A 21,326-nucleotide genomic window follows, 5' to 3' on the forward strand; every position below is an offset into this window, starting at 1 on the left:
GTTCCTTTGCTTTCACCCAAATTGTGATTATCAATATGTCTACTAGAGCTCTCTTCTGATGGTAATTTTGTTTTAAAATTAGTTACTTCAAATTAAACTCTCCATATATAAATCAACTGTTGACAATGCTGATTTATATATGCATTATAGCCTTTCCAAGATGATATCAGACAGAACAGTGGAGGAACTTTGACTTTACCTTACGAATATCAAGTGAAACATTCTGTAAAGAATCTCAACATCCAATGGGTGGAATTTGGCACTTCAGAAATGTCTCTGCAGCCATCTAACAGCTGGGGCACAGCCTCTGCAATGCCCTGACACCCCCCACTGCACACTGGGGTCTGACATCTGCCTGAAGAAATGTCCACAGTCACCACAGCATCACAAAAAGCCTCGGGGAATTTCATCACTGTTTTCAGCTAGAGCAGAATGAGGTCATTTAAAACAAAAACATGAGAGCAATTATACCTGGCCTGTATCAGTTAAAAAATTATGACAAAGGTCTGGCTTGGATTCCTACAGGAGTATGGTGGTGCTTTCTCTGGTTCTTACACTTCGCACATTCCTGTTCTGCAACCCCTCCCGACGACACCTCATTTTAACACAAACAATTACAATACTTCAAAAACTGAGTCCCATCCCTTAAGCAGAGCGTGGACTGGAGGCCCAAGTTCGGACCCAGAACGTCCTGTGAAGCCCTCAACTTAGAGCACATCAGCTAAGGCCATCTCTGCAGTGAGGTCGCTGAGGTAACAGCAGCGCCCACAGAACCACAGCCTACCCAGCTCTGGCCCCATTATAAAACAACAACCGTGATTTTTAAGCCACTAAAGAATATTTTCATTAAAAAGCCCAGACGAAAAACCGTGGCAAAGGGGTGAGAACACCTGAGCGCTGCTCCGCACCGGGCAAGGGGCTCACTCCGAGCTCCGGCTCCCCAAACCCAGGTGCTCTCCGCTGGTCTAAGTTGACCAGAACACCAAAAAAAAATATCCCAAAAGCCAACCGAGCCCAAAAGCGCTGCTCGGGCTGCAGCCCCATCACCGCGCCCCGCCGCCCGCCGAGGTGAGGTGAGGTGCGGTGGCCAGCGGCCGGCCCAGGCACCCCCGGCCACAGAAGGAAGGCTTACGGCGTTCCCACAGGCAGCCGCCTGCACGGGAGAGCAGGGAGCGAGAACAGGCAGGGGAACGAGCCGCAAAAAGGCAGAGCACCGACAGCGCCCACCCGCCTCGGCACCTCCGGGGCGGGGCGGCCGCAGCAGGTGAGCGCGGTCGGAGCTGCGCCCCGTGGGCGGAGCGGAGCGCGGGGCGGAGAGCGCCGGGCTGGGCCGGGGACACACTCGCTCCCTCCCTCCTTCCCCTTCGCCCGCACTCCCTTCGTTCTCTTTCTCTCTCTCTTTCTCTCTCTCGGGACAGCGCCCGAAACTCGGCGGCGGCCGCGGCCCCGGCCCCCGACGGCTCCCAGGACGCGGGTGAGTGTCGGTACCTGCCCCCGGCGCGGGGCTCGCTCCGCTCGGCAGTTCCTGCCCCGCCTGGCGCGGGGTGAAGGAGGAAGCGAGACGGGCTCGGCTCCCTCCGGCCCGGGCGGCTTCCGTGGGGCGCCCGGCGGGCAGGGAGAGAGGGAGAGAGCGAGGGGCTCCCGGGGGCTCGTCCCGGCGGGGCGGGCGCGGGGCCGGGCGGTGCCGCCGGAGGGGCTGCGGGGCGGGAGGCGGCGGGGCTGCCCCGGCACCGGGGCTGCTCCCGCGGCCCCTCCATGTTGGGCTCCGGGGCGAGGGGCTGCGGGCTTTGTCCTCCCAAACCTCCCCGCTGCCCCCCTCGAGGGTGCCGGGCATGGGGCCGCCTCGCTCGGTCCCTGGGAAGCGCGACCCTGGGCGGGGAGAGTCTGTCCGGCTGCGGGAGGGACGGGACCGTGCCCCGTGCGAGGAAGCAGCGAGATCCCTGCCGCCGGTCCTTGACAGAAACATGGAGTTCCCTCTCGGCAGAAATGCCAACTTTGGCAATGCCAACTTCTTTTTTCCTCCCCGGCCGCCTTGATACTCTGTTTCAGTCTCCGCGCGACAGCGAGTTAGGAGATAAAATGCACAATCTTTTAGACGCTCAGGTTTCCAGCTGAATGGCGACAGACAATAAGGAATGAAGGAGCAGGAATGCCTGATGCTTTTGTGTACACACATGCCAGGCGTGCATCTATTAAAAAAACAATTTTCAGCTCATCACTAGAGAATTCCCCGTTTGCATTAGGGTATGAAATATTAAAATAATTGGATCATGGCATTCTGTGATTACATTTGACATCTGTTTACTTGTGGGCCCTGACTGTTACACCACTTCACTTCTAGATTGTTCAAGATAGCACAGAGCAGAGTGTTGATCTGGACATAGAAGCTCTTTCAGGACATTTATGTGCAAGGATAATATTGCCCTGTATCCTGTCTCTTGACTTCATAGGGCAGAACTGAATGTGCAGAGGAGACGGGTGTGGGAGAATCAGTTCTCGTATTAAATATTTTCCTAGCTTTAGAAACTCATTTAAAGACTGAATTGCAGTATCTGATATATCTACAAATAGCCAATGTCAAAATCCTGGATACACTTGTGTGTTTAGTGCGTTTTAAATCTTTCTTGGTCCTTGGCCCTGTACAGTCATTACTCTATTAACAATGTAATAGCAAATGACCTCTTTGGCTTTCTGTCTCTCAAATAATGCAGTCCAGCATTGTGCTAATCAAATAGGAAGCTATAACCAAGCAAAAACCAGAGTAGCTTTCTGAGCATGACACTATGAAGAAGTGCTTCTTAAATGGTTAAGCAATAATCATAACCATCTTTTTTTCAGAAAGTGTATATGCAGGATTTCCTGTTTATTTAGTTCCTGAAAGTGGCTATATTAAAAAGTTAGCTGTTTGTCTTTGGACTGATAGATTTCGGTCACCTCAAGACACTCCTGTGGGAACCTGCAAATATGCTCCAAGGAGAGAAGCAAACTTAAGGCTGCAAAACATAGGATTAGGTATCTTTTTTTTTTTTTTTAATGTTTCTCACCCTCACCGTGGGTTTCATAATAAAATGTAGGTGTGTGCTTTAGTTTAATAAATGATGAAATGCTGGAATTTTCAATTTTCTTGATCCACATAGTTTTACTCAAAGTTGTCTTTTTGTAAAACTGAATATAGCCCAGTTTTAAGGATGTGTGATTATCAAAATAAAATATATTACTTTTGAAATTTTGACTGTTTAAAAATCGAAACGTGTAATTAAGGTATTTCATTAATTGTTATTGTTTGCATGTAGTGCTAAACTCGAAAAATTTAGAGGCAGCGTGAAAGAATCAAGAGTTAGCAATACTTTGAAATTTTCATCCTACATCTCATAATTCAGATTTAGGTATAAAGGAATTGCTGCCACTCAGTGGCTGATACAAACACACAGAGAAATATATTCAGTTACACAGATGTCATGTTTGTGTGGTTAATGAATAAGTCATATGGTAATTCTGTTCAGTCAATACCTGTGAGATAATTGGTCAGGAAGATGCTTGAATTGTTCTCACTAGAAAAGAGCTGATTCTCAATTTTTTTCCATTCTGTATTTAATGAATGATAATCCACCTTTTCATTAGGCATAATTATGCAGTAGGGTCATACTTTTCTTATTGAATGGAACAGTGAAATAGCATAATAATTTTTACTTTTTGTCACACAGCATAGGCAAAAAGATACTCTGTAAAGAAGGAATTATTTATGAACTAGAAACTATTTCCAAACTAGAAAACTTGGGAAATTTATCTGCTTTTCTTAAAGAGAAATATTTAAAAGAATCTCTCAAAGGGAACTTGGCTATTTGATGCTATATAGATCAAGGAAATAACAATAAAACTTGGAAAGATGCCATCTGTTATTAAAATAACTGATTTCCTGTGAAAAGCATAGAAGCTTTCAGGCCTCTGAGTTTATTTTGATGTCTAAAAGCCACAGTCATTACAATTAAAGTTCATCTCAGGTTGAGTCCAATCCCTGGAAGTGTTCAAGGCCAGGCTGGATGGCACTTTGAGACACCTGGTCTAGTGGAAGGTGTCCCAGCCTCTGGCAGGGGGATTGGAACTAGGTGATCTCTAAGGTTCCTACCAACCTACAGCAGCCTGTGATTCTATGAGTACTTCAGAGCCTAATAGTCTTAATTAACCATCCATCCTTGTTTCCATTTGAAGGGCTGCACTGTCACCCTGCCCCTGTGCAGAGGCACAGATCCTCTGCCCTGGGGACATACTGCCCATCCATAGCTGGAGCTGCTGCTCCCAAAAAGAGGAGCCCTTTCATCACCTCTCTCCAGAGGGACTGGAGGTGGGACTGTAGCACATGTGGATGTCTCAAAGCTCACTCAGTGCAGCTGATCCGTGTCAATACTTTACAGGTGTCAGCCAGCACTGAGGTGTGTGCCCGTGCTGTGTTCATTGACACAGGTATTTGAGGTCCCCAAAGCTAACTCAGGTGTGTGTCTTCATGATGCAGTCCAAATGCATTATGCACCTATAGTCCACCATCCCCTTGGTTGCATTTACAAAGCACATCCCTAACCTATGGTAAAAAGAATGGAGGCAAAAAGAAATAGGCTATGGATTGAAATGTTTGTTGCAGATGAGTCAGAGCTGAATGTGAAAGATGACAAGAAGGGATTTACCAGTGGAGTCTGGGGGCTGGCTGACTTCATTAGGAACCAAATTCCTCTGTTAATCATCCGCTGATGAGAAAGATTATGTGACTTTTCTCTGGGTTTATCCTTGAATTAAATGCATCTTCTCCATTCTGCTTATCGGGTTCTGTCCAAAAGCTGCCTAAAAAGCACCAAAACAGTTTGTGTTCCAGTATTTTTTTTAAACTATTGGTCCATGACAAAACTTGTCATTTTTCTCTGAGTCTTCCTTTACCTGCAATAATCTGAGTGCAGAATTTGGTTCTGTAGAGCTCTCTGTAGAGCCAAAGGACAAGGAGCAGGGAATGAGGAAAAGGGGAAAGCCACACCAGCCATTCGGAGCCATTGGGGTAGCACATTAAAAGTAATCATTCTGCATCCGCTTGGCTGCACTTTGCAAAGATGCAATTAAGAGAAATGAGCCTGGGAGAGCTCTTTACAGCCCTGGTAAAATAGTGCTGAAGTGGCTTGTGTTGTGTTCTCATTTCAAAGGCAGTCATTTCCACCCGAAAGAGTTTTTACACTTTCTTAAAGAGGTATTGCCTCTCTAAGTCAGAGCTACCCCAAAAGCTTTTTATGGTATTTGAGTACTTTTGCAAAGTCTGCTCTGTATGAGGCAGTGCACTGCCTGTAGCTCTGCAGGGCCGCCTAGATTATCCATGCTGCCTTTTTGACTGGAAGCTGCACCAGTGGGCTGCTCCTGTACCAGAGGCACCAGAAAAGGTAGAGAACTGAGGGATCTGGCACACAGGAACACTGGGAACTGCACAAATCTGACCTCGGCAAGTGTCATGCAAGATTTATTTCTGGTCTGATCTAGACCAGGCTCTGTTACAAGTGACATTGATACAGAAAATGGAAATCTGATGGGTGTATCTGTAGGTTTCAAGTTATTTTCTGGGTTTGGGTTTTTTTTTTCCTTTCAATTAAAATTTATGGACATTATGTCTGCCTTTCAGTGATAGGAGGGTGCCCTGACATCCATGAAGTAAGCTATGTTTTGAACCTGTTGCTTTTTTTCTGATTTACAATAGAGTTGACAGTTTCTGACTGAAAAGATGGGAGCGATGCAGCACAGATTTATGTCAGTAGCTGCAAATCCAAGAGGCAGGCCATAAAATAAATTCTTCATGAATATTTCTCAAGCCAAGAAAATGCATAAAACCACAGAATACTTTTTATGGTATCCTCTTGCAGAAATTATGTGTTTCCTCGTAATTGCTTTGCCATTGAGGGTAATACTCTCTCTGGAAAAGTTTATTTAAGGATATTTAAGCATAGTTGGTACTCATATGGTAATAATCACCATCCATAAAGTCTGGGAATGACTATCACAGATAACTTCATGAAACTGATGCACAAAAAGCTTTTAGCCCTGTATGATACTTGCCTGACTGCAAAGGCAGGAGGGTGTGTGCTTGCCATCTCCTCCCATTTTATCAGCCAACATCAAACTTTAAAATAAAAAAAGGGAGCAGCAGCTCTCTATGCCCCAGAACGAGATTATTTTTAATTCCAAGGTGCTGCCCGCTTTTGAGAACAAAACAGTTATGCAAAGTGTGTATATATATATGTATATATATATCTCCTGCTGTTTCTGGTACTTTTCCTTAGAGTTGTGAGCAAACCATGGTTTTGTTTGGTTGAAATGTAACCAAGTGGTTTCACTTTCACCCACTGGTAGTGAGAGTGGAGTTGGGATAGCTCCTAAGAGACTGGCTAATAGGTCCAGGTATCATTGCAGTGGCAAAGAGACCCTTCTGAAAGAAGCTGTTCCCAAACAGCTTAGTGAGAGTTCCCCTCCTTTCTGCAGAGGTGCCTGTGGGCCGACTTCCCTTCCACCTCACTGGGCTCAGAGGAGCTGTCTGAATTAGTATCTTGTTTCTCACCTCCTGGATGGCTGAAAACCTCTGAAATGTCATGTAGATTTTGTGCATGAGTGGCTTTGATTTGCATTTTGTTTAGTCTTTTGCAGTCTCATAAATGATTTAGGTATTTATAGACTTGGTTTAATCCTGGCTACCCACTATCAATACAGCATGTCTTGAAACATGTGCAGTAAATCTAAACTTCAGCCTCAGCTTTTTTCCCCATGAAGTAATTCATACTACTGATTTTGGAGCTGGAAGCCTAGACCTCTGTTGGTTTAGCCTCCTTGTTTGCTGTGTGACAAATTGCTAATGATGAGATGACAGAGAGAAAACTTCATGCATGTTTAGCACTCAAATGTCAAGTTATTTTCTGAGTGTTTGATTTTATTTTTTCCCATCAACACCAATTTATTACAGATCTAATGAAATCCTTGTTTGTATACTTGACTCTTTATCATATTCTCTGGTTTCTTGAGGAAGTGCAATTTAAGCCTTGCCATAGTTTTTCTGCTGAAGGAACTCATGAAATCTGAGTGTTTGTCAAGACCACTTTGTTCCTCATTATACCAAAGATACTTAATTTACTTCAGTCCATTGAATGTATCAATCTTTACTATGAGGACGAGCTTAAGGGAAGACGGATTTTTGGTTGTGATACTGGATTTGTCTTTCTGTTAGTAAAGCTTTTCTTTTTTTTAACTTATAGCCAGACTTTTTTAATAAGATTTAGGTGCTTGAACATACAGACAGATACTTGATCAAGACTGTCTAGCAGCCAAACTCAAGGTTAAGCTTGGCTTCTGCACTCTGCCTTTGTGTGGGAAATTCTGAGTACAAAGCTATTGCTAACACATTGTTTGATGGCTGAACTATGCTCTTCTAGGATGAGGCTGTATTTGATTCTTGTTTGAACAGAGGAGCAATCTTATGTTTCTTTCTTTAAAAAAACGGTCCCTCCTTTTCCAAAAGTCCCCTGTGTGAAAGTCTGTTAGAAAGTTATGGTCCAGCCAGTAACAAGTAGTGCTCATCATATGCTTTTAAGTTGTATTCTCAAGGAAAATCAAGATAAATAGACATAGTGCAATAGTGTTGAAAGACTGTCATGTTTGAAATATGACACTGACTGCCCTGTATGTTTTATCTCAAGATAGTTGTGCTATGTTTTGTAATGCCTCTGGGTGACCGTGTTTTGTTGGTGAAACTGTGTGACCACAGTGGGCATTTTGTACCTCACTGACTTCATTAGGGCCTGTTGAGAAAATATTTCACTTGCTAAAGAACACGGCTGTGTGTCAGAATATCTTACTGAAAAGGTCTTGTGAAAGTAAGAGTTATTCCTGATCTATTTTTATAAAATGTATTTAATGTATACTCCTGTAAGAGAGCACAGATGGCTGTCTTACATCAAGCAGATGCTGCTAGGATCTTTCATTTTGATAACGAACTCTGGATTTTCAGATTAAATTAAAATCTAGATCTGAAACCTTTAGTCATACAAGTATCTCTGCAGGTGAAGGGGTAGATTTGATTATAGATGCTTTCAGTATTGATAGATACCTGGCTTTGGTTTTTTAAATAGTCTGGTTCCTGCAGTCCCTGAGCAGTGATGATCACATTTCTTCACATCCAGTGTGCTGGTCTGTTAACGTTGTGTTCATGCTGAGCTGGGAATTGCTCAACAAGAGTTTAGCTGTTTCCTTATGTGTCTGTTGGCTGATGACTGTGGCCTTCATGAACTCACATCTTCTCACTAATGACTTGGGGATGCTGATTGCCAAACATCCAGAGGAGATTGGTGTGTCAGGGAATTCATGGGAGCACTCTCAGATTACATTTACTTCCGTTCCTCGGTAACAGGCAGGAGCTGACAGTCAAGATTTCTGTTTGACAGAGAAAGCAGCATCCCAGGGGCAAGAGCTTCTTAATATGGACCTGCACTCTTCCAGGTAATTTGAGAGCTAAAAGGCATCCATTTCTGCTTTGGACTGAATGCAGTGAGCCATTGGCACTTGAAAGTGCCTTGCTCTGTTTCTTAAAAGATTAGGTGATTGGATCTGTGCCACAGACACCCCGTGTGTCCATCGAAGGGGATATGGAGGTTGCTGATGAGGGAAAGCAGGAATGCCAAAGCTGCCATTTAGGCAAGGCAGTTGATTGATTTCTGCTGTAAGGCAAGAGCAGGTGGGAGAGAGAGCAGCAGTAAGAGTATGGAGATGGACCTGGAGTGCTGCAGGGGCATCACAGCCCAGAGTGATGAGGAGAGCCGGGCTGTGCGATGCTGCTTGTCCGTGTGTGTCAGAGGGTGCTGTCAGTCCTGGTGCTCTTCCTTCATCTTCATGAACTCCAGCTCCTCCCCAAAACTCTTGTAATACAACCCCATTGCCCACTGGCTGGACCCAGGGTGGGGAGAGGAAGTAGAGCTCTGATTTGTTGCTGCACTCTGTTTTTTTGTTTCAGTTTAATTTGCAAGCTTGCTTATTTCTAGCAGTGCCACTAAGATTTTCAGGGCAACCCCAGAGTTTTAATGTAATCTGTACCATATCTGTCAGATTGGTTTTCCTGACCTGTTTTGGGTCTCGCAAATTTGAATTAATGTTGCTTTCCTTTTCCAGTGGGTGGCAGTTGAAGCAAAGAGAAGTGTTTATTTGCTTAGAAGTTTATATAGATATGTATTTAAGGAGTGGAGAAGAAGCCAAAATAGGCCAGTCCTTCGTTGCCTCTCCTTATGTTGAGTTCTGTTCTTTTTTTATTGCAACTCCTAGCTGGAGAAAAGAACAAATGAAAGGACCTCTTGTGACCAAAATCTGCTTTTACTTTCAATCTCCTACTTTTGTCCATTGTTCTGTTGTTTATTTCTTTATTCTCTTACTAGTTACTAACTGTGAACCCAATCTTTCCATCACTAGAACTCTGCATTGCATAAGCCTCATTTCAAAACTTTGAAGGAGGGAGCTGCTGACTTCTTGCAGCAAAGTGTTCACCTTCTCAGAGCTGCATTTTGATTTTGAATATAACACTTAGTAGCATTTCTTTCTCCTTTTAAAAAGCAAATCTTGGCAAGAAGTCTTTCATACTGATTTATAGAAATTTAATGTATATTATAACCCTAACAGCTATTTCCTGAAAGGGCCAAATCTTGACTGAAATGTACTTTCATGCACATTTCTTGTATGGAGTTCATGTCTGTCTTATGCACAGCTGAGTTCAAGGATATGTTTTTAAAATAAGCAGTGATTGGAATCTAGTGTGCTAACTAAAGTACACATTAGTGCATTTAGTAAATATATAATTATAAGTAAAACATAAGTAAAATACATATAAATATATCTTTACTGTATAAATTACTGAAGTTCTAAATGTAGTAAAGATTAGGTTAAATCTATTTTTAAAAATTATAAGAAGTATGTATATCAGTGCTGAACCCAAAAATCGGACTGAGAATTGTTCTTGGATCACAGAGCAGAATGTAACATACTTTAAGAATCAAATTTTACTTTCCCACCTTCCCCCCCAAACACTGAAACTGTGGAAGGGCTTTTCCAGCACTTTCCACTGCTTTATTTTGTGGAAAAACACTTAATGCTGCATAAAAAGCTGGAGAAGTCTTTTATTTTAATGATTTTTTTTTCTAGGGATGAACTAGCCATTCATCTTCCATAATATGTGATTATAGCAAATTTAGCAATTAATCCCCATCATCCCCATCTTTTCTGTGAAGAAAATGAGCTCTTACATAGGTATTTAATGATTGAGTCAGTTTATCATAGCTAAGCCTTATCTAAGCATATGTGGCAGTCCACTTTAAGTCTGCTCTTTCATTGGTGCAGTTAAATACAAAAGCTTATGCAAACACAATAATTCAAAATGTTTATAAACTGATTTGCCACTTGTGTGGATACAAGTGCTGCTGCTACAGCAAGGTTCAATTTGATTGACAGATGAAACTTGTAAAATGATTTAGGACTCTAAATGGAAAAATATCCAGGAAGAAATTTCTGTCCACATGAAATAAATGATGAGGAATTAATTACCAGAACAGCAACAGCTTTGTCTGAGCCTTGTCTGGTTGATAACAAAACTGATTTTACTTAGCAGCAGCACTCAATGGCTGTGATAACCTAAAATGGAAATTTTTCTTAAGTAAAAAATACTCTGAAAGCCATGACATAGCATGATTTCAGTTTGTCAAAGGGACACACTCAAACAGAAAATTACTCTTTTGAGCGTCATGACTCTTTTTTTTCTTCTTTTTTTTTTTTTTTGTTACAAGACTTAATAATCACATATGTGATGACTTTATTGCAAGTCAGTCGGTGGAAAAAAACAACCCGCTTTTATTTTCAGTTCCTTAAATTTAACTGTCAATTACTGCAATGTCATTTGCTGGAAAATGAAGCTTCTATAGATGGTGAAGAAAGAGCTCTAAATTCTTTTAAAACATTTTGATACACACATCATATGTGTGATGGCAAGCTTGAATTCTGGAGAGTTTTATACTTTCTTGAAGGCTTCATCACATTGACAAACAAATGTTGTTTGGGGGCCTATGGAAGGATTTTAGCATTATTTCTAGTCTAGATTGAAAAAATTATGTACTTGTATTATGGTTCTGGTATTTTTCTTTCTTTTTTTTTAATTTTTTTTATAAATCTGATTTTCTTACTACTACTTCGTGCTGCTTTCCAGTAAGTAAGCTGATCCTAATACTAAAAAATTTTTGAGTGAGTCTCAAACAGAGGGATGTTTTCTTTGTTTGCTTTAAACAAACCATGCAAGTTACACAGCTCTGTTTTGAATTAGCAGCTCTCCAAGCTGGGCTGTACAGTTAATACTTCTCAGACACTGTGGTGAGGCAGTAGTATGAGCATTCAAACACTTCAAAGGAAAGACAACCATATCTAGTGTTTTATCCTCTTAACAACACAAAAAAGGATGCCAGACTCATGTAATTGAAAACGTTTGCTGTAGGCAAGGTGTCCAGGTTGGAGAATGTATCCCTGTTCTGCTGTATTTGATTTTGCTTTAGTTACTAGGAGCACCCTGCTGTCTAATAAGTAAGAGTTAAAGGCAACTTAAAACCATGCCTGTTTGTGTCTCTCTGATTTTGATATTATTCCTGTGGTCCTTTAGCTCTTATTTGGACTTTTGGTGGGTGAAGTTGCAGTAAGTAAATGAAGAGCAGCATACTTACACTCTTCTGATCGGGGTCTTATTTTCCAAAGTCCACTTAATACCCCTGCTGACTTGCTTAACCATTCAGTCTCCCAAAGTAATTTGTTAGGAAAGCTACAAAAGAAGTACACGTTGCAGTACCTCGGCTTCTGTACCGTAAAACCTTTTAAAGCCTGTATATGAACACTGCAGTGTGTATCTGTCCACCGTCTGTGCCCAGTGCATGGGGGATTGGAGGGAGGCAGGGGCAGGTGGGGGGAATGTTTGGAGCTGGATGTGGGACTCTGAAGAGATAGGACAGCAAGAGCACTGTTGTGCTGGATGGCAGAGTTGTTCTGCTGCTGCTTGACCCCTGACACGTTGTGGAGTTTGGGTTACTGGTTGCTTGCTGCGTGCCCAGGCAAACATGGGTTTTCTTCATTTTCACCATGTTTTCTTCATTTTCTTGCTGGTTTTTCCTATTGCAACAGCCCAAGTGTGGGCGCCTGGTTGGGGGACCCCACTGAGTGCTGTCACTCCTCCATGGTTTGCTGCCAGCCCTGTCTCTCACAGGGTGAGCCCTGAGCTGTCCAGCTGGGAAACATCCCTTAGCTCTCATCCAGCCTTACGGGACTGATGGTGCTGAGCTCAGCTGTGTGTGCTGCAAAGCAACACCCACTTCTGTCCTTGCACAGCCCAAGCCCTTCCCTGGTAGAAACTGGAGAAATTTCCATGTAGCTGACACTGTACAATATTGTATCAAGGCTGGAACTAAGATGAGGTAAATGTATCTGCCAACATCTGGGAGAAAATACTCTTGAGACTTGCGAGTTTTCTTGTGTGTTCGTTGTGACTTTATGACTATAAAGTTTCTGAGAGATTTCTTTTCCTCGAAGTTAGGTTTTACATGGAGAACCCACATACTTTTTGCCTGTGCAGGTGTGTTAATAAGATGGGGATGAAATGAGTGGAGTAACAGAGGTTTTGTCCTTTGGGAAAAGAAGCTGGAAAGGCCTTTTTACTTCGTTGAATCTTTCCACAGATTCCAGTTAGACTTACTCAGTATCACTTGGAGCCATGTTCTGATACTGACTGCTTCTCTCTGGAAGCACTTGCAGAAAACCAGGATAACAACACTGTGTTGTCCTCACATTTGCCTGAGAATATGGTTGGCTGAGCTTGCAAATCTTTGCACTCAACTAAACAGAATTTATCTTTTTAAGTCTTCTGAATGTTTGATCTGATAGGCTGCAAGAAAGGCATATTCTGGTTGCCAGGGAGCAACCTTCCCGTTGGAGACAAAACGTGGTGACAGGGAAGACAGAAGCTATGGAAAGCTCCTGTTGCATGTTTGGTGCAGACAGAGGTGGGAGTCACAGGTTGTAGATCAAAGAATGAGAGATGTAAGCCTGTCCTTTCAGCCTCTCAGACTTTGTATGCAGTGCAATGACTTCAGCTGTTGCAGCATTTTTTCTTAAACTCTCAATATTCCCATCCTATGTAGGATTACCAACCTGGTAGTTTATGTTTAGCTTGGAATTGGCTGAAGGGCCTTGGCACCATGTTTCCATTGGTTGCATCTCCCCACCAGTTCAAACAGTACAATTGGGGTTTTTTTCCTTGCAGATGTATAGTGCCATATGACATCAGGTGCATATGATGTTCATCAATAACGAAAATGTTTGTTCAGCTGAGTGATAATAACAGCTACAAATAATAATGTCATTAGCAAACAACATAATAAGAGGGAGTAGGCTGGTTGCTTCTGTTCCTTTAATGTGGATCCTGGAATACAGAGCTTGGTTGACTCCGATTATGCATAAACACATTTCTGAGCTGGTTCCCACATCGTTTGTGTGTTAAAATTGTCCATGTTCTGAACTGGCCTTTTGGAGCACAACATTAGTGCTCTGGGCAGGGTCTGAGTTTTCAGGTGTTGCTAAATACTAAGAAAGAAATAAAAATGCGAGCTTTGACTTTGAAGCAGTTTTCCAGATGTTTGGTTGTGTGTTCCACCTGTGCCAATGAAAACACTGCGTTCTCTGTAGCTCAGGAGGAAGGGCTGAAGTGGTAACAGTGAGGTGGCCACGGGCTACTTAAGGATCTCACAGCAGCGTGAGGGGCTTGCAGCCGCTCCGATGGGAGATGTCAAGGGACTCAGGAGGGGATTGCAGATGAACTTCATCCTGTTAGTTACATCCAGTGCTAACAGTGCTAGGAGTAACCCAGCAGGGAAAGCAAAATGCTGTTTTATTTCCATAGCCCAACCAAAAGCCAGAAACCTCTGTGCTTCACGCTGCCTAGAGCCTTTCCTAGTGCAAAGACATCCGAGTTTATCTGTTGCTGTTAGACTTTGGTTTGCCTACACATACTCAAACACTGTACAGCCCATCATATCAGGAAGGAATTAGATAGTGAATGGAGTTACTTGGGCTCACCAGACTTTGAACAATGTTTGAGTAAAATCAGGTTGAAAGCAGTATAACCAGTTTTCCTGTTGCTGTAGATGTGCTCACAAAGATCTCAGTGTGGTCATAATTTAGGTGGCTTGGTAGCACTGTCACTGGCAGAGAAATAAGTGAGCTCTCACATTCTTACTTCATGCATGCAAGATTGTGCTTCAAGAATTAAATTTCCCTGATTTTAGCCAGACAACATATTTGATTAAAATGTCAATGAAGACGATATTTTTTTCTTCTCCTACAACTGTTTTAACCAGTACCATTGCACCTGTTGAGGGGTGGGTGTGTATGTGTGTGTCCACCCCCAAGACAAACCCTGAAAAAACCCTGCCTTTTGTTGATAAAGTGTGAAAATAGCAAAACATAATTTTGATACTGCTTTAAGCAAGAGAGAAATTAATTTGAGACCTCAAATTCTGTACTTTAAAAGACATTTTCACATGAGACATTCTGGTGACATCAGTCTTAATAGAGCATATTTCACAGAACTGAAACTCATCTTTTACTTTTTCGCTTTGTATTCCTGTGCTCTACTTTCTTTGCCTATACCTTTTCTGTGCTTTGCTGAAGGGACAGATGCAGTTCAGTACTTTTGTTTCTAAAAGACAAAAATACAAAGAAGTTCTGCAGTGAAACCTATTAAATCATGAAACTCCAAAAAGCTTTGTTTTTCTGTTACCCAGCTCCCTTTCTTCCTTGGCCTTTGGTTTCTCTGATATATAAGATACGTAAGTAGCAGTCAAAAACTGATTTTAAGAGACTTTACTGTGTTACTTTGATTCTCTCTTATTTTAATCCTTCCAGAGACTCATGGCAGTTCCCCACTGCTCCTAGGAAACGTCATAGCAGGTCCATTATTAAAACAAATAACCAATTCCAGTGGTAATACTTGCAGGAAGCATTATACTGCAATTTAATGAATTTCTGAGATCAGTGATTAAGTCATCTTTCTGTAGCCATAGTTTGTTACATGGAAACTGCTGGTTTTACAGGTATCTGAGATTTGGAGAAAAACCAAACCAGTGGTCTCTGAAAATGTGTACAACTTCAGTATCTAGTTTATTTAGAAATGCCTGGTAAAGCTCTAGAGAAAAAAAGTAGTAAAATATGTTTTGCTCAAAACTAAGTCTCTCAGTCATCCTAAAAGACTGGGAGTATTTGGGTGTTTTTCCCACTTTTTGCTTCTGAACAAAATCCATTGTGTTGCTGTCAAGTCTTCAGCAGTTTGCAATCAGATGTTTTCAGGATCTGTCACAGTAATCAATTTGCTTGTCTGAATCTCTTCAAAGGAGCAACTTAAAACATTTTTCTTTTATTGTTGAAATTTGGTACTGACCTTCCCCATGGGTGTTTTTTCAGTAGCAGGCAATGGAGGGGGGTAGGACAGTGAGCTGGCATTCAGAATTTGCTTATAGATGGAGGTTTTTGCCTTTCAGAATGCTTTGTAAAATCAACAGAGCAGTGGAAACTCAGTGTAAAATTCAGAGCAACCTTACTGTGATCAAACAATTCTGCAAGTGTGTACAGCTCTTTGCTCTGAGTCTCTCCCAGTTTATGCTTGTTTTATTTAGTGAAATACTTTGAAAGAGCTGATATGACATTAGTGTGAAGTGTAAGGTTATACAAATATAGTCATGGATTCCTATAAAACCCCACCTTTGGAAATATGTTAGGCCATAGAAAACTTTTGGTTCTTTCACAGTAGCTGATTTGTTCTTCTTAGTTTGATTTTCCCGTGTTTGAAAGGGTCTTTGTTACACTCTTTGGCTCTTCTTGCCATTGATATACAGGGTTGAGGTTTTCCTGTTCGGGGGAAAATTGGCTACACTCACTGTGCTGCTTCTAGTGAAGCTCATAGAGCAGTCTTGGAAAATGTAACAGATTGGGTTTTATTCAGCTGGTATGTTTTGGACCTTTACCATGTTCTCATTTATCTCTCACTCACAGAAACACTGTAAAATGGCAACCATGTAATCTTTTTTAGATTATAAAGCCTTTGTTATGGCTCCAGAGTTTGATGGCTGACGCTTTACTGTATGCTTTGATCCTCATTTTCTGGGTTTTGGTTTTGTTTGCTTTGGGTTTTTTTCCCCTGGTGTCTCTGGAAACACTCAAACATCCTGATTTTATGGAATTTTATGGAATCAAAATGAAAAAGGTCTTTGTTAGATTAGTGAAACATACACTTTGCTTTGCTTCATTTTGCAGAGTTGTGTTTATTGCTGAATCCTAACTCTTCTCTGCGAAGGCACAGCTTTAGTAATATTACTTTCTGCCTCCAAGCTGGCTCTTTGTGAACAAGGAAAAATTCCTGGTGATGCTTCATCTGAGACATAAGGGTTCCTCTCGTCTGCCCCTTGACTTAGTTACTGTCTGAGTTCGGGATATTTATGTGTGATAAACTGTAGCAGTTGTAAAAAGCTTGTGTCTCCTTGTCAAGAGCCACGTGTAGAATTTCAAATAATTATTCTTGGCTTCAGTATGAGCGCTCAAGAGAGCGAGGATCATGCCTTTCAGTCTGATTGCTGCTCCATTTACAATGTGGAAAGCTTGTCTCCTGTGACTCTGCCCAGTTTATCTGGAAAAGCAGGAAAATTTTTCAGGCTATGAGACTCATTTAGATGGATTTTTTTTTCAGTTTCAGTTGTCTGCTGTTATTTCCTGGCAGGTGCAAACTCTGCATCTAATCCCTGAAGGACTTGGTCACTGTAATTTAGATTTGCCACAACCTAGGTCTTAAAAGCTGTAGGTTATTTAGAAGAAAACTCATCTGTCTAGGAAGATACTACCAAAGAAAAATCAGAAAAAGGAGTAAACAATGAGTCTGCAAAGTATTTTTTTTTTGTTTTTATTATTTAAATTAGAGTTAATAGAGTTTAACTCAGTAGAGTTAGATTTTTGTGGCTAGGCTGTACTAGGAACAGGTAGGAAGCAGAGATTGTTGTGCTGGGCTTCCTAAGGAAGACAAACTTGGTGATTTGTCACGTTAACACATTACTCATGGACTGCCTTGTGTATTCAAGGAAAAATCCCAGCTACTCTTCCAATGATGTGACTGTTTCTGTCTTGCCTGAGTGTAGTTACGGCTGAAATCCAAGAGGTTTAGAAGACAGAATGAAATCCTTGCCAAGTGTGAAAGACAGGTATGACAGGCGGGTACTGCTGGCAGACAATTTCATTTATTATGCAGCTATGTGAGGTGGCAGGCTGCCAGTTTTCCACATATGAGGGAAGATAATTGCCTAACAAGGTCACTGGGAACGGGGAATACAGTGGGATAGAAATTTTGTCCTGAACTTTGGTGGAACAGATCATTTTACTTCATTACACGCCGGAAGGACCCACGGGGCCTCAATCATGCCAGTTCCAGACACTGTGTGTATACCATGTCTCCCATGGCCAGCCAGAAAAATGGGTTTACGAAATGCTGGAAAATGCCCAAATGAAGATTAATATGCAAAGTAGAACTGAGGCAGTCTGTAGTTACGTGGTAGCTTTCTTAAATGTGTAAAGACAGGGGGAAGATGGAGGTGGTTTTGTTGTTCTCATCCTTTAATTCTGTGGGAATAGTGTCTTATTTCTGATTTTTTTTAATTTGCCTAAGCTGCTCTGAAGATAGTGTCAGTAGTTTTCTCGTCCATTGTATTGTGTTTGTGATTAACTCAAGTTTTTTCAGGGTAGCTTCACAGTGTCATTGAGATGGAATTATTCTCATTTTAAAGGGGGGAAATTGTTATAAGAAAAGTAGAAGATTCTCATCTGTTTAAGATGCTAATCTCATATTTTTGTTTTTAGCTGTACCTGTGTCTCCAAAGTAAATTCCAGGTGATTTATAGCCATGTCTTATTAAAGAGCTGAAATCTTTTTGGATGAAACCTAAAAACTCCTCCGGCCCTTTGAGGCAGAAAACCTGCAAAGTCTGTGGAAATTCAGTGTGATGATTAAAATTAGACATGCTTGGAAGTAACCAAAACCACATCTACTAATCAGAGAGGTTAAGCAATGTCAGTGGAGTTTGTTAGCAGTCATGCCTGCAGTGCATGTCAGACTGTAATTGCTGTTTGGAATGAGTCATTTGGGTAACAGAGATCATAATTTAATTTGTAGTTGTGTACATAAGTACACAGAGCACGGGAACCACCTGTTAAATACTTCTGAGTTATAATAATTTTTTTACTGTCTGTCATTCAAAAATGTACTTTTAGAGGAAGAGGAGCTATCTGAAAGAAGTGTGTGCTTACATAGGTTAAACTGCACGTACTCAGGTGGAGCTTTATATTTCTGATGCCACACTGAAATATTTATATGATATTCAAATAATTCATGTGGAATAGGCACAATTAAGTGTTGGTCAGCTTCCAGAAAAGATGCTCAGTGTTTTCTCAGAAGGCACCATCCTTCAGCTTCCTGGCAAAAGAGGAACTGTTCTTTGAAAATGAGCCAGTGATCCTTCTGATGAATTTCCATAGCTCAAATAATGATCAGCACCCAGTGGAAGATTAAAAAAACCTGTAAATAGATGGTTTGCTGCTCGTGGTGTTTTGTTCCTTCTGGAAAAAAAAAAAGACCCCAGCTACCCTCACAATAACAAAAACAAACAAAAAAAGAGGAGGAAAAAAAAAAGCTTTGAGTAATGTCTTGAACTGGAACATTTATGGAAGAAGCAGATTAGCTGAAAAGATTAATAGATATACTGCTGAAGTGAGCTTGTCCATGCAAAATTCTTACATGAGCAACAGACTACAAATGTAATAAGAATGACTGGTCCTGATATTCCTGACATCCTCCACAAAAGCTTCAACGTCACAGAGTTTTATTCTAACCTCTTCTCCCCCTCACCCCTCCCACCACTGACATGTCTTTCCAGTGGCACAGCATTGTGAATCATCAGAATGCTGGGCTCTGAAAACTTTGAACTTGACCTTGCCTCAGCAAATGGCACAGTCCTCCAGGGGAGTACTGGGAACCTTTACATTTAAGCTTCCCTTAAATTGTGGAGGTTTTGATTCCCAAGTTGTAGCGCAACTATTTTTTCCCCAGACTACTTAATTCCTAGGTCTTGAAACCAGGAATTATCAGGCAAAAAAATTCAGTGTCATATCAGTCCACTCATGGTGTTGTTGCTTCTTGTTCTTTGCTATGTTTTTTTAGTAAACTGTGTGTTCCCATGTATTCCTAGAGTTAGTTTGAGCAGGAATGTTTATGTCTGTAAGCTGTGCCAAAAAGAGGGATGAAACCACTCCAGAAGTGATAGGAGCTAACTGAGAAGTGATGAGAGGAGAAGAATTCTTCTAAATACATATATATATATATATATATATATATATATATAAATAATACTTAATTAGGGCTTGTCACTTGAAAAAAAAAGAAACAAACCACAAGCAGACTAAAATCTCTGATAATCCAGAACTCTGTATCTACAACCTGTTAGTTTTCTGGAGAAGGAAAAAACTTCTATGTGCTGTCTGTATCCTCAAATCCTGGCCATCAGGGTCTGTCCCATGGATGATTAATACATATGTGAAAGCTCACAACAAAAGTAATAATTTTAAAGTTCCTTTCCATCTTCCTCTCCTATTTTTAGGCAACAGGATGCAGTTCTCTAAACTCTCAACACTTTTGGCTTTTTTTGGGTTGTTCGTTCCACATCTACATCTCTTCTCTTTGCACTGTGGGTTGGCTTTTACTGACTTCCCTCTGCACAACGTGTGCTCCGAAACATTTATTTCACCTGTTAGATGCCTGTGAGGAAACAATCCTGAGTTCTTCAGGAGCTCTGGTTATTACTCTTTGGTGAGCTTTAGTCACATTTTGCATTGCATACACTGTTGGCCCCCAATGTCATGTTTGAGTCTCTCTCCTGTTAGATGCTTAAGCGTTATTTATGAAGTGTTTGTAAACTTACAGGCAGAGTGTCTGGGAATGTTTGGTGTGTTCCCATGGAGCTGAGCTGTATTTTGACAGCTGGTTAATGCCACAAAGCCTCCAGAGGTTGCTGCTCTCTCTGTGCCGTTCCTCCACCAGTTAGATGACTTGTAATAGTTGTTCTGCAGACACAGCTGTGATTGACAATCTAGATTTTAAAATACTGCCTCTTCCATGTATCTGGTTTTTGTAGGATTAGTTCAGCCCAAGTAACTTTGCTTTCATCTGTAAATACAAGCCATTTTTTCAAAATTGAGTTGGAAGCTGGCATTAACAAATTCTGTTTCTAATATTGCAGTTTGTGTTGTCAGTCTTCATAATTAAAGCACTTTTCAAGTACATATATATTGTTTTGTTAGAGCAAACTAAGGAACAGAGAAGTTAAAGGGTTTCTTGGGATCATAGTGCCTTCAAGATCAAATTCAAAGGAAAACAGTACAGTTCAACTTGGGACCTTTTCTACATTTATGGTTACTAATACTTCTCCTTGTAGTAGCAGAAATCACCAATTGCTGCTGTGTAATCTAATCTCTCCTCATTCTTTTTTATTTTTGGGTGTGAAAATGAGGTTTCAGTCATTGTTTGTAGTGAGTCCAATGAATATTGAAACCTGAAATAATGCTGTTGTTTCCTATTTGAGAGGTGCCTGCTGAAACTAAGGCGAGCTGGGCACTGGCACCAGGAGGAAAACCAAAAAACCTGAGCAGTAATGTTCCTCAAGGTAAAGGATTTTTTTTTTTTTTCTTTTTGAGGTGCTGTGAAACTTTCGTCCAAATGATTCCTCACTTGTGTGTAAGGGAGTGGATAAAAGAATGAGCATGTTTTAAGCCTGGTTTTACCATTTGTCTGTTCTGGATTATGACTGTCTTTGGATACCTTCTAGCCAGGTGGTTGAGGAGATAACATATAAAACTCTTGCTAAAATGTACTTTGCTAATGCTGGTTAAAAAAACCAGGAAAAGAACAGGATAAAATCTTTCTATTTTAAGTTCTCTTTTTTCCCCTTCCCTGGATATTCCCATACTCCATCATTCCTTGTATTTAGCTTGTTTTAGTTAGTAGTATTTCTTACAGGGAAAGCTTGGGGTTTTGCAGGGCACTGGTTTTGTAGAATAAATAGGTTTCACTTAGCACAGTGTAAGTGAAGTTCAACTAAGAACTTGCCACTTAAGGTGTTATTAACATCTACATCAAGCCTGGCCAATACTCTTCTCATCCCAAAC

The 21,326-nt window shown here is 41.3% G+C and overlaps 1 protein-coding gene across 2 annotated transcripts in view; it reads left to right on the top strand.

Moving 5' to 3' along the window:
- The first annotated feature begins 1,440 nt into the window (after positions 1-1,440).
- PRKCD (protein kinase C delta) overlaps positions 1,441-21,326 on the top strand; it is a 60,828-nt gene continuing 40,942 nt past the window's right edge. For both annotated transcript variants that reach the window (XM_027726750.2, XM_027726758.2), the window contains exon 1: positions 1,441-1,474. The gene's annotated coding sequence lies outside the window, so the exon portion shown is untranslated. The remainder of the gene's footprint in view (positions 1,475-21,326) is intronic.

Source organism: Pipra filicauda, unplaced genomic scaffold (genome assembly GCF_003945595.2).
Source record: "Pipra filicauda isolate LSUMZ 115617 unplaced genomic scaffold, ASM394559v2 scaffold103_size3290846_pilon, whole genome shotgun sequence".
Lineage (NCBI taxonomy): Eukaryota > Metazoa > Chordata > Aves > Passeriformes > Pipridae > Pipra > Pipra filicauda.